Consider the following 11,836-nt stretch of genomic DNA (forward strand, 5'->3'; position numbering starts at 1 on the left):
ATAGTTTTCTTCCCTATCCCTGCACTGCCGGTTTCCACAGATAGGATGCTGTGTAATCATAGGCTCTGGTGGAGTTTGGAAAGAAAATACACATCAGCCAGAGGCAGAAATAGTCTAAGAAAGTATCAAACACAATTACCAGTCAATATCAGAACGCATTGAAGAATATCAGGAAATAGCCGATTAAACCTGTGTGGAAAAAAGTCTTATTTGTGTTTTCTCCACTTTATTTTATAGTAAGATGATGCATACTTTTTCTTTTACAGTGAATACATTAAGGTATGGTATTGCCCCATTACACATCATCCAGACATGCATTCATATATTGCATGTTAACAATGAAAATATTGCAAATATTGTAAAGAGACTTTCAATTTCTATTTTTTTGGTCAAAAAGCACTACAATTTTAGTTGTTTTCGCCCAACATGGGGCTCGAACCCACGACCCTGAGATTAAGAGTCTCATGCTCTACCAACTGAGCTAGCCGGGCTCCTTTGGATGCCTATAGTTTTCTTCCCTATCCCTGCACTGCCGTTTTCCACAGATAGGATGCTGTGTAATCATAGGCTCTGGTGGAGTTTGGAAAGAAAATACACATCAGCCAGAGGCAGAAATAGTCTAAGAAAGTATCAAACACAATTACCAGTCAATATCAGAACGCATTGAAGAATATCAGGAAATAGCCGATTAAACCTGTGTGGAAAAAAGTCTTATTTGTGTTTTCTCCACTTTATTTTATAGTAAGATGATGCATACTTTTTCTTTTACAGTGAATACATTAAGGTATGGTATTGCCCCATTACACATCATCCAGACATGCATTCATACATTGCATGTTAACAATGAAAATATTGCAAATATTGTAAAGAGACTTTCAATTTCTATTTTTTTGGTCAAAAAGCACTAAAATTTTAGGATGCTGTGTAATCATAGGCTCTGGTGGAGTTTGGAAAGAAAATACACATCAGCCAGAGGCAAAAATAGTCTAAGAAAGTATCAAACACAATTACCAGTCAATATCAGAACGCTTTGAAGAATATAAGGAAATAGCTGACTGAACCTGTGTGAAAGAAAGTCTTATTTGTGTTTTATCCACTTTATTTTATAATAAGATGATACATACTTTTTATTTTACAGTGAATACATTAAGGTATGGTATTGCCCCATTACACATCATCCAGACATGCATTCATATATTGCGTGTTAACAATGAAAATATTGCAAATATTGTAAAGAGACTTTCAATTTCTATTTTTTTGGTCAAAAAGCACTACAATTTTAGTTGTTTTCGCCCAATGTGGGGCTCGAACCCACGACCCTGAGATTAAGAGTCTCAAGCTCTACCGACTGAACTAGCCAGGCTCCTTTGGATGCCTTTAGTTTTCTTCCCTATCCCTGCACTGCCGCTTTCCACAGATAGGATGTATTTTTTTGGTCAAAAAGCACTATAATTTTAGTTGTTTTCGCCCAACGTGGGGCTCGAACCCACGACCCTGAGATTAAGAGTCTCATGCTCTACCGACTGAGCTAGCTGGGCTCCTTTGGATGCCTCTAGTTTTCTTCCCTATCCCTGCACTGCCGTTTTCCACAGATAGGATGCTGTGTAATCATAGGCTCTGGTGGAGTTTGGAAAGAAAATACACATCAGCCAGAGGCAGAAATAGTCTAAGAAAGTATCAAACACAATTACCAGTCAATATCAGAACGCATTGAAGAATATCAGGAAATAGCCGATTAAACCTGTGTGGAAAAAAGTCTTATTTGTGTTTTCTCCACTTTATTTTATAGTAAAATGATGCATACTTTTTCTTTTACAGTGAATACATTAAGGTATGGTATTGCCCCATTACACATCATCCAGACATGCATTCATACATTGCATGTTAACAATGAAAATATTGCAAATATTGTAAAGAGACTTTCAATTTCTATTTTTTTGGTCAAAAAGCACTAAAATTTTAGGATGCTGTGTAATCATAGGCTCTGGTGGAGTTTGGAAAGAAAATACACATCAGCCAGAGGCAAAAATAGTATAAGAAAGTATCAAACACAATTACCAGTCAATATCAGAACGCTTTGAAGAATATAAGGAAATAGCTGACTGAACCTGTGTGGAAAAAAGACATGTATCAAAGAAAGTATCAAACATAATTACCAGTCAATATGAGAACGCTTTGAAGTATATAAGGAAATAGCTGACTGAACCTGTGTGAAAAAAAGTCTTATTTGTGTTTTCTCCACTTTATTTTATAATAAGATGATACATACTTTTTATTTTACAGTGAATACATTAAGGTATGGTATTGCCCCATTACACATCATCCAGACATGCATTCATATATTGCATGTTAACAATGAAAATATTGCAAATATTGTAAAGAGACTTTCAATTTCTATTTTTTTAGTCAAAAAGCACTAAAATTTTAGTTGTTTTCGCCCAACGTGGGGCTCGAACCCACGACCCTGAGATTAAGAGTCTCATGTTCTACCGACTGAGCTAGCCGGGCTCCTTTGGATGCCTATAGTTTTCTTCCCTATCCCTGCACTGCCGTTTTCCACAGATAGGATGTATTTTTTTGGTCAAAAAGCACTACAATTTTAGTTGTTTTCGCCCAACGTGGGGCTCGAACCCACGACCCTGAGATTAAGAGACTCAAGCTCTACCGACTGAGCTAGCCGGGCTCCTTTGGATGCCTATAGTTTTCTTCCCTATCCCTGCACTGCCGGTTTCCACAGATAGGATGCTGTGTAATCATAGGCTCTGGTGGAGTTTGGAAAGAAAATACACATCAGCCAGAGGCAGAAATAGTCTAAGAAAGTATCAAACACAATTACCAGTCAATATCAGAACGCATTGAAGAATATCAGGAAATAGCCGATTAAACCTGTGTGGAAAAAAGTCTTATTTGTGTTTTCTCCACTTTATTTTATAGTAAGATGATGCATACTTTTTCTTTTACAGTGAATACATTAAGGTATGGTATTGCCCCATTACACATCATCCAGACATGCATTCATACATTGCATGTTAACAATGAAAATATTGCAAATATTGTAAAGAGACTTTCAATTTCTATTTTTTTGGTCAAAAAGCACTAAAATTTTAGGATGCTGTGTAATCATAGGCTCTGGTGGAGTTTGGAAAGAAAATACACATCAGCCAGAGGCAAAAATAGTCTAAGAAAGTATCAAACACAATTACCAGTCAATATCAGAACGCTTTGAAGAATATAAGGAAATAGCTGACTGAACCTGTGTGAAAGAAAGTCTTATTTGTGTTTTCTCCACTTTATTTTATAATAAGATGATACATACTTTTTATTTTACAGTGAATACATTAAGGTATGGTATTGCCCCATTACACATCATCCAGACATGCATTCATATATTGCATGTTAACAATGAAAATATTGCAAATATTGTAAAGAGACTTTCAATTTCTATTTTTTTGGTCAAAAAGCACTACAATTTTAGTTGTTTTCGCCCAACGTGGGGCTCGAACCCACGACCCTGAGATTAAGAGTCTCATGCTCTACCAACTGAACTAGCCAGGCTCCTTTGGATGCCTATAGTTTTCTTCCCTATCCCTGCACTGCCGCTTTCCACAGATAGGATGCTGTGTAATCATAGGCTCTGGTGGAGTTTGGAAAGAAAATACACATCAGCCAGAGGCAGAAATAGTCTAAGAAAGTATCAAACACAATTACCAGTCAATATCAGAACGCATTGAAGAATATCAGGAAATAGCCGATTAAACCTGTGTGGAAAAAAGTCTTATTTGTGTTTTCTCCACTTTATTTTATAGTAAGATGATACATACTTTTTATTTTACAGTGAATACATTAAGGTATGGTATTGCCCCATTACACATCATCCAGACATGCATTCATATATTGCATGTTAACAATGAAAATATTGCAAATATTGTAAAGAGACTTTCAATTTCTATTTTTTTGGTCAAAAAGCACTACAATTTTAGTTGTTTTCGCCCAATGTGGGGCTCGAACCCACGACCCTGAGATTAAGAGTCTCAAGCTCTACCGACTGAACTAGCCAGGCTCCTTTGGATGCCTATAGTTTTCTTCCCTATCCCTGCACTGCCGCTTTCCACAGATAGGATGTATTTTTTTGGTCAAAAAGCACTACAATTTTAGTTGTTTTCGCCCAACGTGGGGCTCAAACCCACGACCCAGAGATTAAGAGTCTCATGCTCTACCGACTGAGCTAGCCGGGCTCCTTTGGATGCCTATAGTTTTCTTCCCTATCCCTGCACTGCCGTTTTCCACAGATAGGATGCTGTGTAATCATAGGCTCTGGTGGAGTTTGGAAAGAAAATACACATCAGCCAGAGGCAGAAATAGTCAAAGTATCAAACACAATTACCAGTCAATATCAGAACGCATTGAAGAATATCAGGAAATAGCCGATTAAACCTGTGTGGAAAAAAGTCTTATTTGTGTTTTCTCCACTTTATTTTATAGTAAGATGATACATACTTTTTCTTTTACAGTGAATACATTAAGGTATGGTATTGCCCCATTACACATCATCCAGACATGCATTCATATATTGCATGTTAACAATGAAAATATTGCAAATATTGTAAAGAGACTTTCAATTTCTATTTTTTTGGTCAAAAAGCACTAAAATTTTAGTTGTTTTCGCCCAACGTGGGGCTCGAACCCACGACCCTGAGATTAAGAGTCTCAAGCTCTACCGACTGAGCTAGCCAGGCTCCTTTGGATGCCTATAGTTTTCTTCCCTATCCCTGCACTGCCGTTTCCACAGATAGGATGTATTTTTTTGGTCAAAAAGCACTACAATTTTAGTTGTTTTCGCCCAACGTGGGGCTCGAACCCACGACCCTGAGATTAAGAGTCTCATGCTCTACCGACTGAGCTAGCCGGGCTCCTTTGGATGCTTATAGTTTTCTTCCCTATCCCTGCACTGCAGCTTTCCACAGATAGGATGCTGTGTAATCATAGGCTCTGGTGGAGTTTGGAAAGAAAATACACATCAGCCAGAGGCAGAAATAGTCTAAGAAAGTATCAAACACAATTACCAGTCAATATCAGAACGCTTTGAAGAATATAAGGAAATAGCTGACTGAACCTGTGTGAAAGAAAGTCTTATTTGTGTTTTCTCCACTTTATTTTATAATAAGATGATACATACTTTTTATTTTACAGTGAATACATTAAGGTATGGTATTGCCCCATTACACATCATCCAGACATGCATTCATATATTGCATGTTAACAATGAAAATATTGCAAATATTGTAAAGAGACTTTCAATTTCTATTTTTTTAGTCAAAAGCACTAAAATTTTAGTTGTTTTCGCCCAACGTGGGGCTCGAACCCACGACCCTGAGATTAAGAGTCTCAAGCTCTACCGACTGAGCTAGCCAGGCTCCTTTGGATGCCTATAGTTTTCTTCCCTATCCCTGCACTGCCGCTTTCCACAGATAGGATGCTGTGTAATCATAGGCTCTGGTGGAGTTTGGAAAGAAAATACACATCAGCCAGAGGCAGAAATAGTCTAAGAAAGTATCAAACACAATTACCAGTCAATATCAGAACGCATTGAAGAATATCAGGAAATAGCCGATTAAACCTGTGTGGAAAAAAGTCTTATTTGTGTTTTCTCCACTTTATTTTATAGTAAGATGATACATACTTTTTATTTTACAGTGAATACATTAAGGTATGGTATTGCCCCATTACACATCATCCAGACATGCATTCATATATTGCATGTTAACAATGAAAATATTGCAAATATTGTAAAGAGACTTTCAATTTCTATTTTTTTGGTCAAAAAGCACTACAATTTTAGTTTTCGCCCAATGTGGGGCTCAAACCCACGACCCAGAGATTAAGAGTCTCAAGCTCTACCGACTGAACTAGCCAGGCTCCTTTGGATGCCTATAGTTTTCTTCCCTATCCCTGCACTGCCGCTTTCCACAGATAGGATGTATTTTTTTGGTCAAAAAGCACTACAATTTTAGTTGTTTTCGCCCAACGTGGGGCCCAAACCCACGACCCAGAGATTAAGAGTCTCATGCTCTACCGACTGAGCTAGCCGGGCTCCTTTGGATGCCTATAGTTTTCTTCCCTATCCCTGCACTGCCGTTTTCCACAGATAGGATGCTGTGTAATCATAGGCTCTGGTGGAGTTTGGAAAGAAAATACACATCAGCCAGAGGCAGAAATAGTCAAAGTATCAAACACAATTACCAGTCAATATCAGAACGCATTGAAGAATATCAGGAAATAGCCGATTAAACCTGTGTGGAAAAAAGTCTTATTTGTGTTTTCTCCACTTTATTTTATAGTAAAATGATACATACTTTTTCTTTTACAGTGAATACATTAAGGTATGGTATTGCCCCATTACACATCATCCAGACATGCATTCATATATTGCATGTTAACAATGAAAATATTGCAAATATTGTAAAGAGACTTTCAATTTCTATTTTTTTGGTCAAAAAGCACTAAAATTTTAGTTGTTTTCGCCCAACGTGGGGCTCGAACCCACGACCCTGAGATTAAGAGTCTCAAGCTCTACCGACTGAGCTAGCCAGGCTCCTTTGGATGCCTATAGTTTTCTTCCCTATCCCTGCACTGCCGTTTCCACAGATAGGATGTATTTTTTTGGTCAAAAAGCACTACAATTTTAGTTGTTTTCGCCCAACGTGGGGCTCGAACCCACGACCCTGAGATTAAGAGTCTCATGCTCTACCGACTGAGCTAGCCGGGCTCCTTTGGATGCTTATAGTTTTCTTCCCTATCCCTGCACTGCAGCTTTCCACAGATAGGATGCTGTGTAATCATAGGCTCTGGTGGAGTTTGGAAAGAAAATACACATCAGCCAGAGGCAGAAATAGTCTAAGAAAGTATCAAACACAATTACCAGTCAATATCAGAACGCTTTGAAGAATATAAGGAAATAGCTGACTGAACCTGTGTGAAAGAAAGTCTTATTTGTGTTTTCTCCACTTTATTTTATAATAAGATGATACATACTTTTTATTTTACAGTGAATACATTAAGGTATGGTATTGCCCCATTACACATCATCCAGACATGCATTCATATATTGCATGTTAACAATGAAAATATTGCAAATATTGTAAAGAGACTTTCAATTTCTATTTTTTTAGTCAAAAGCACTAAAATTTTAGTTGTTTTCGCCCAACGTGGGGCTCGAACCCACGACCCTGAGATTAAGAGTCTCAAGCTCTACCGACTGAGCTAGCCAGGCTCCTTTGGATGCCTATAGTTTTCTTCCCTATCCCTGCACTGCCGCTTTCCACAGATAGGATGCTGTGTAATCATAGGCTCTGGTGGAGTTTGGAAAGAAAATACACATCAGCCAGAGGCAGAAATAGTCTAAGAAAGTATCAAACACAATTACCAGTCAATATCAGAACGCATTGAAGAATATCAGGAAATAGCCGATTAAACCTGTGTGGAAAAAAGTCTTATTTGTGTTTTCTCCACTTTATTTTATAGTAAGATGATACATACTTTTTATTTTACAGTGAATACATTAAGGTATGGTATTGCCCCATTACACATCATCCAGACATGCATTCATATATTGCATGTTAACAATGAAAATATTGCAAATATTGTAAAGAGACTTTCAATTTCTATTTTTTTGGTCAAAAAGCACTAAAATTTTAGTTGTTTTCGCCCAACGTGGGGCTCGAACCCACGACCCTGAGATTAAGAGTCTCAAGCTCTACCGACTGAGCTAGCCAGGCTCCTTTGGATGCCTATAGTTTTCTTCCCTATCCCTGCACTGCCGTTTTCTACAGATAGGATGTATTTTTTTGGTCAAAAAGCACTACAATTTTAGTTGTTTTCGCCCAACGTGGGGCTCGAACCCACGACCCTGAGATTAAGAGTCTCATGCTCTACCGACTGAGCTAGCCGGGCTCCTTTGGATGCTTATAGTTTTCTTCCCTATCCCTGCACTGCCGCTTTCCACAGATAGGATGCTGTGTAATCATAGGCTATGGTGGAGTTTGGAAAGAAAATACACATCAGCCAGAGGCAGAAATAGTCTAAGAAAGTATCAATCACAATTACCAGTCAATATCAGAACGCTTTGAAGAATATAAGGAAATAGCTGACTGAACCTGTGTGAAAGAAAGTCTTATTTGTGTTTTCTCCACTTTATTTTATAATAAGATGATACATACTTTTTATTTTACAGTGAATACATTAAGGTATGGTATTGCCCCATTACACATCATCCAGACATGCATTCATATATTGCATGTTAACAATGAAAATATTGCAAATATTGTAAAGAGACTTTCAATTTCTATTTTTTTAGTCAAAAAGCACTAAAATTTTAGTTGTTTTCGCCCAACGTGGGGCTCGAACCCACGACCCTGAGATTAAGAGTCTCAAGCTCTACCGACTGAGCTAGCCAGGCTCCTTTGGATGCCTATAGTTTTCTTCCCTATCCCTGCACTGCCGTTTTCCACAGATAGGATGTATTTTTTTGGTCAAAAAGCACTACAATTTTAGTTGTTTTCGCCCAACGTGGGGCTCGAACCCACGACCCTGAGATTAAGAGTCTCATGCTCTACCGACTGAGCTAGCCGGGCTCCTTTGTATGCCTATAGTTTTCTTCCCTATCCCTGCACTGCCGCTTTCCACAGATAGGATGCTGTGTAATCATAGGCTCTGGTGGAGTTTGGAAAGAAAATACACATCAGCCAGAGGCAGAAATAGTCTAAGAAAGTATCAAACACAATTACCAGTCAATATCAGAACGCATTGAAGAATATCAGGAAATAGCCGATTAAACCTGTGTGGAAAAAAGTCTTATTTGTGTTTTCTCCACTTTATTTTATAGTAAGATGATGCATACTTTTTCTTTTACAGTGAATACATTAAGGTATGGTATTGCCCCATTACACATCATCTAGACATGCATTCATACATTGCATGTTAACAATGAAAATATTGCAAATATTGTAAAGAGACTTTCAATTTCTATTTTTTTGGTCAAAAAGCACTAAAATTTTAGGATGCTGTGTAATCATAGGCTCTGGTGGAGTTTGGAAAGAAAATACACATCAGCCAGAGGCAGAAATAGTCTAAGAAAGTATCAAACACAATTACCAGTCAATATCAGAACGCTTTGAAGAATATAAGGAAATAGCTGACTGAACCTGTGTGAAAGAAAGTCTTATTTGTGTTTTCTCCACTTTATTTTATAATAAGATGATACATACTTTTTATTTTACAGTGAATACATTAAGGTATGGTATTGCCCCATTACACATCATCCAGACATGCATTCATATATTGCATGTTAACAATGAAAATATTGCAAATATTGTAAAGAGACTTTCAATTTCTATTTTTTTGGTCAAAAAGCACTACAATTTTAGTTGTTTTCGCCCAACGTGGGGCTCGAACCCACGACCCTGAGATTAAGAGTCTCATGCTCTACCAACTGAACTAGCCAGGCTCCTTTGGATGCCTATAGTTTTCTTCCCTATCCCTGCACTGCCGCTTTCCACAGATAGGATGCTGTGTAATCATAGGCTCTGGTGGAGTTTGGAAAGAAAATACACATCAGCCAGAGGCAGAAATAGTCTAAGAAAGTATCAAACACAATTACCAGTCAATATCAGAACGCATTGAAGAATATCAGGAAATAGCCGATTAAACCTGTGTGGAAAAAAGTCTTATTTGTGTTTTCTCCACTTTATTTTATAGTAAGATGATACATACTTTTTATTTTACAGTGAATACATTAAGGTATGGTATTGCCCCATTACACATCATCCAGACATGCATTCATATATTGCATGTTAACAATGAAAATATTGCAAATATTGTAAAGAGACTTTCAATTTCTATTTTTTTGGTCAAAAAGCACTACAATTTTAGTTGTTTTCGCCCAATGTGGGGCTCGAACCCACGACCCTGAGATTAAGAGTCTCAAGCTCTACCGACTGAACTAGCCAGGCTCCTTTGGATGCCTATAGTTTTCTTCCCTATCCCTGCACTGCCGCTTTCCACAGATAGGATGTATTTTTTTGGTCAAAAAGCACTACAATTTTAGTTGTTTTCGCCCAACGTGGGGCTCAAACCCACGACCCAGAGATTAAGAGTCTCATGCTCTACCGACTGAGCTAGCCGGGCTCCTTTGGATGCCTATAGTTTTCTTCCCTATCCCTGCACTGCCGTTTTCCACAGATAGGATGCTGTGTAATCATAGGCTCTGGTGGAGTTTGGAAAGAAAATACACATCAGCCAGAGGCAGAAATAGTCAAAGTATCAAACACAATTACCAGTCAATATCAGAACGCATTGAAGAATATCAGGAAATAGCCGATTAAACCTGTGTGGAAAAAAGTCTTATTTGTGTTTTCTCCACTTTATTTTATAGTAAGATGATACATACTTTTTCTTTTACAGTGAATACATTAAGGTATGGTATTGCCCCATTACACATCATCCAGACATGCATTCATATATTGCATGTTAACAATGAAAATATTGCAAATATTGTAAAGAGACTTTCAATTTCTATTTTTTTAGTCAAAAGCACTAAAATTTTAGTTGTTTTCGCCCAACGTGGGGCTCGAACCCACGACCCTGAGATTAAGAGTCTCAAGCTCTACCGACTGAGCTAGCCAGGCTCCTTTGGATGCCTATAGTTTTCTTCCCTATCCCTGCACTGCAGCTTTCCACAGATAGGATGCTGTGTAATCATAGGCTCTGGTGGAGTTTGGAAAGAAAATACACATCAGCCAGAGGCAGAAATAGTCTAAGAAAGTATCAAACACAATTACCAGTCAATATCAGAACGCTTTGAAGAATATAAGGAAATAGCTGACTGAACCTGTGTGAAAGAAAGTCTTATTTGTGTTTTCTCCACTTTATTTTATAATAAGATGATACATACTTTTTATTTTACAGTGAATACATTAAGGTATGGTATTGCCCCATTACACATCATCCAGACATGCATTCATATATTGCATGTTAACAATGAAAATATTGCAAATATTGTAAAGAGACTTTCAATTTCTATTTTTTTAGTCAAAAGCACTAAAATTTTAGTTGTTTTCGCCCAACGTGGGGCTCGAACCCACGACCCTGAGATTAAGAGTCTCAAGCTCTACCGACTGAGCTAGCCAGGCTCCTTTGGATGCCTATAGTTTTCTTCCCTATCCCTGCACTGCCGCTTTCCACAGATAGGATGCTGTGTAATCATAGGCTCTGGTGGAGTTTGGAAAGAAAATACACATCAGCCAGAGGCAGAAATAGTCTAAGAAAGTATCAAACACAATTACCAGTCAATATCAGAACGCATTGAAGAATATCAGGAAATAGCCGATTAAACCTGTGTGGAAAAAAGTCTTATTTGTGTTTTCTCCACTTTATTTTATAGTAAGATGATACATACTTTTTATTTTACAGTGAATACATTAAGGTATGGTATTGCCCCATTACACATCATCCAGACATGCATTCATATATTGCATGTTAACAATGAAAATATTGCAAATATTGTAAAGAGACTTTCAATTTCTATTTTTTTGGTCAAAAAGCACTACAATTTTAGTTTTCGCCCAATGTGGGGCTCAAACCCACGACCCAGAGATTAAGAGTCTCAAGCTCTACCGACTGAACTAGCCAGGCTCCTTTGGATGCCTATAGTTTTCTTCCCTATCCCTGCACTGCCGCTTTCCACAGATAGGATGTATTTTTTTGGTCAAAAAGCACTACAATTTTAGTTGTTTTCGCCCAACGTGGGGCCCAAACCCACGACCCAGAGATTAAGAGTCTC

The 11,836-nt window shown here is 37.9% G+C and overlaps 1 non-coding gene across 1 annotated transcript; it reads right to left on the reverse strand.

Annotated features, from left to right (window-relative positions):
* Nucleotides 1-1,465: 1,465 nt before the first annotated feature.
* Nucleotides 1,466-1,538, reverse strand: TRNAK-CUU (transfer RNA lysine (anticodon CUU)). The gene has a single exon. It is a non-coding gene; the product is annotated as a tRNA-Lys (tRNA).
* Between the last annotated feature and the right edge of the window lie 10,298 nt (nucleotides 1,539-11,836).

This window comes from Ambystoma mexicanum, chromosome 4q (assembly GCF_040938575.1).
Source record: "Ambystoma mexicanum isolate Mex_15411 chromosome 4q, UKY_AmexF1_1, whole genome shotgun sequence".
Taxonomy (NCBI): domain Eukaryota; kingdom Metazoa; phylum Chordata; class Amphibia; order Caudata; family Ambystomatidae; genus Ambystoma; species Ambystoma mexicanum.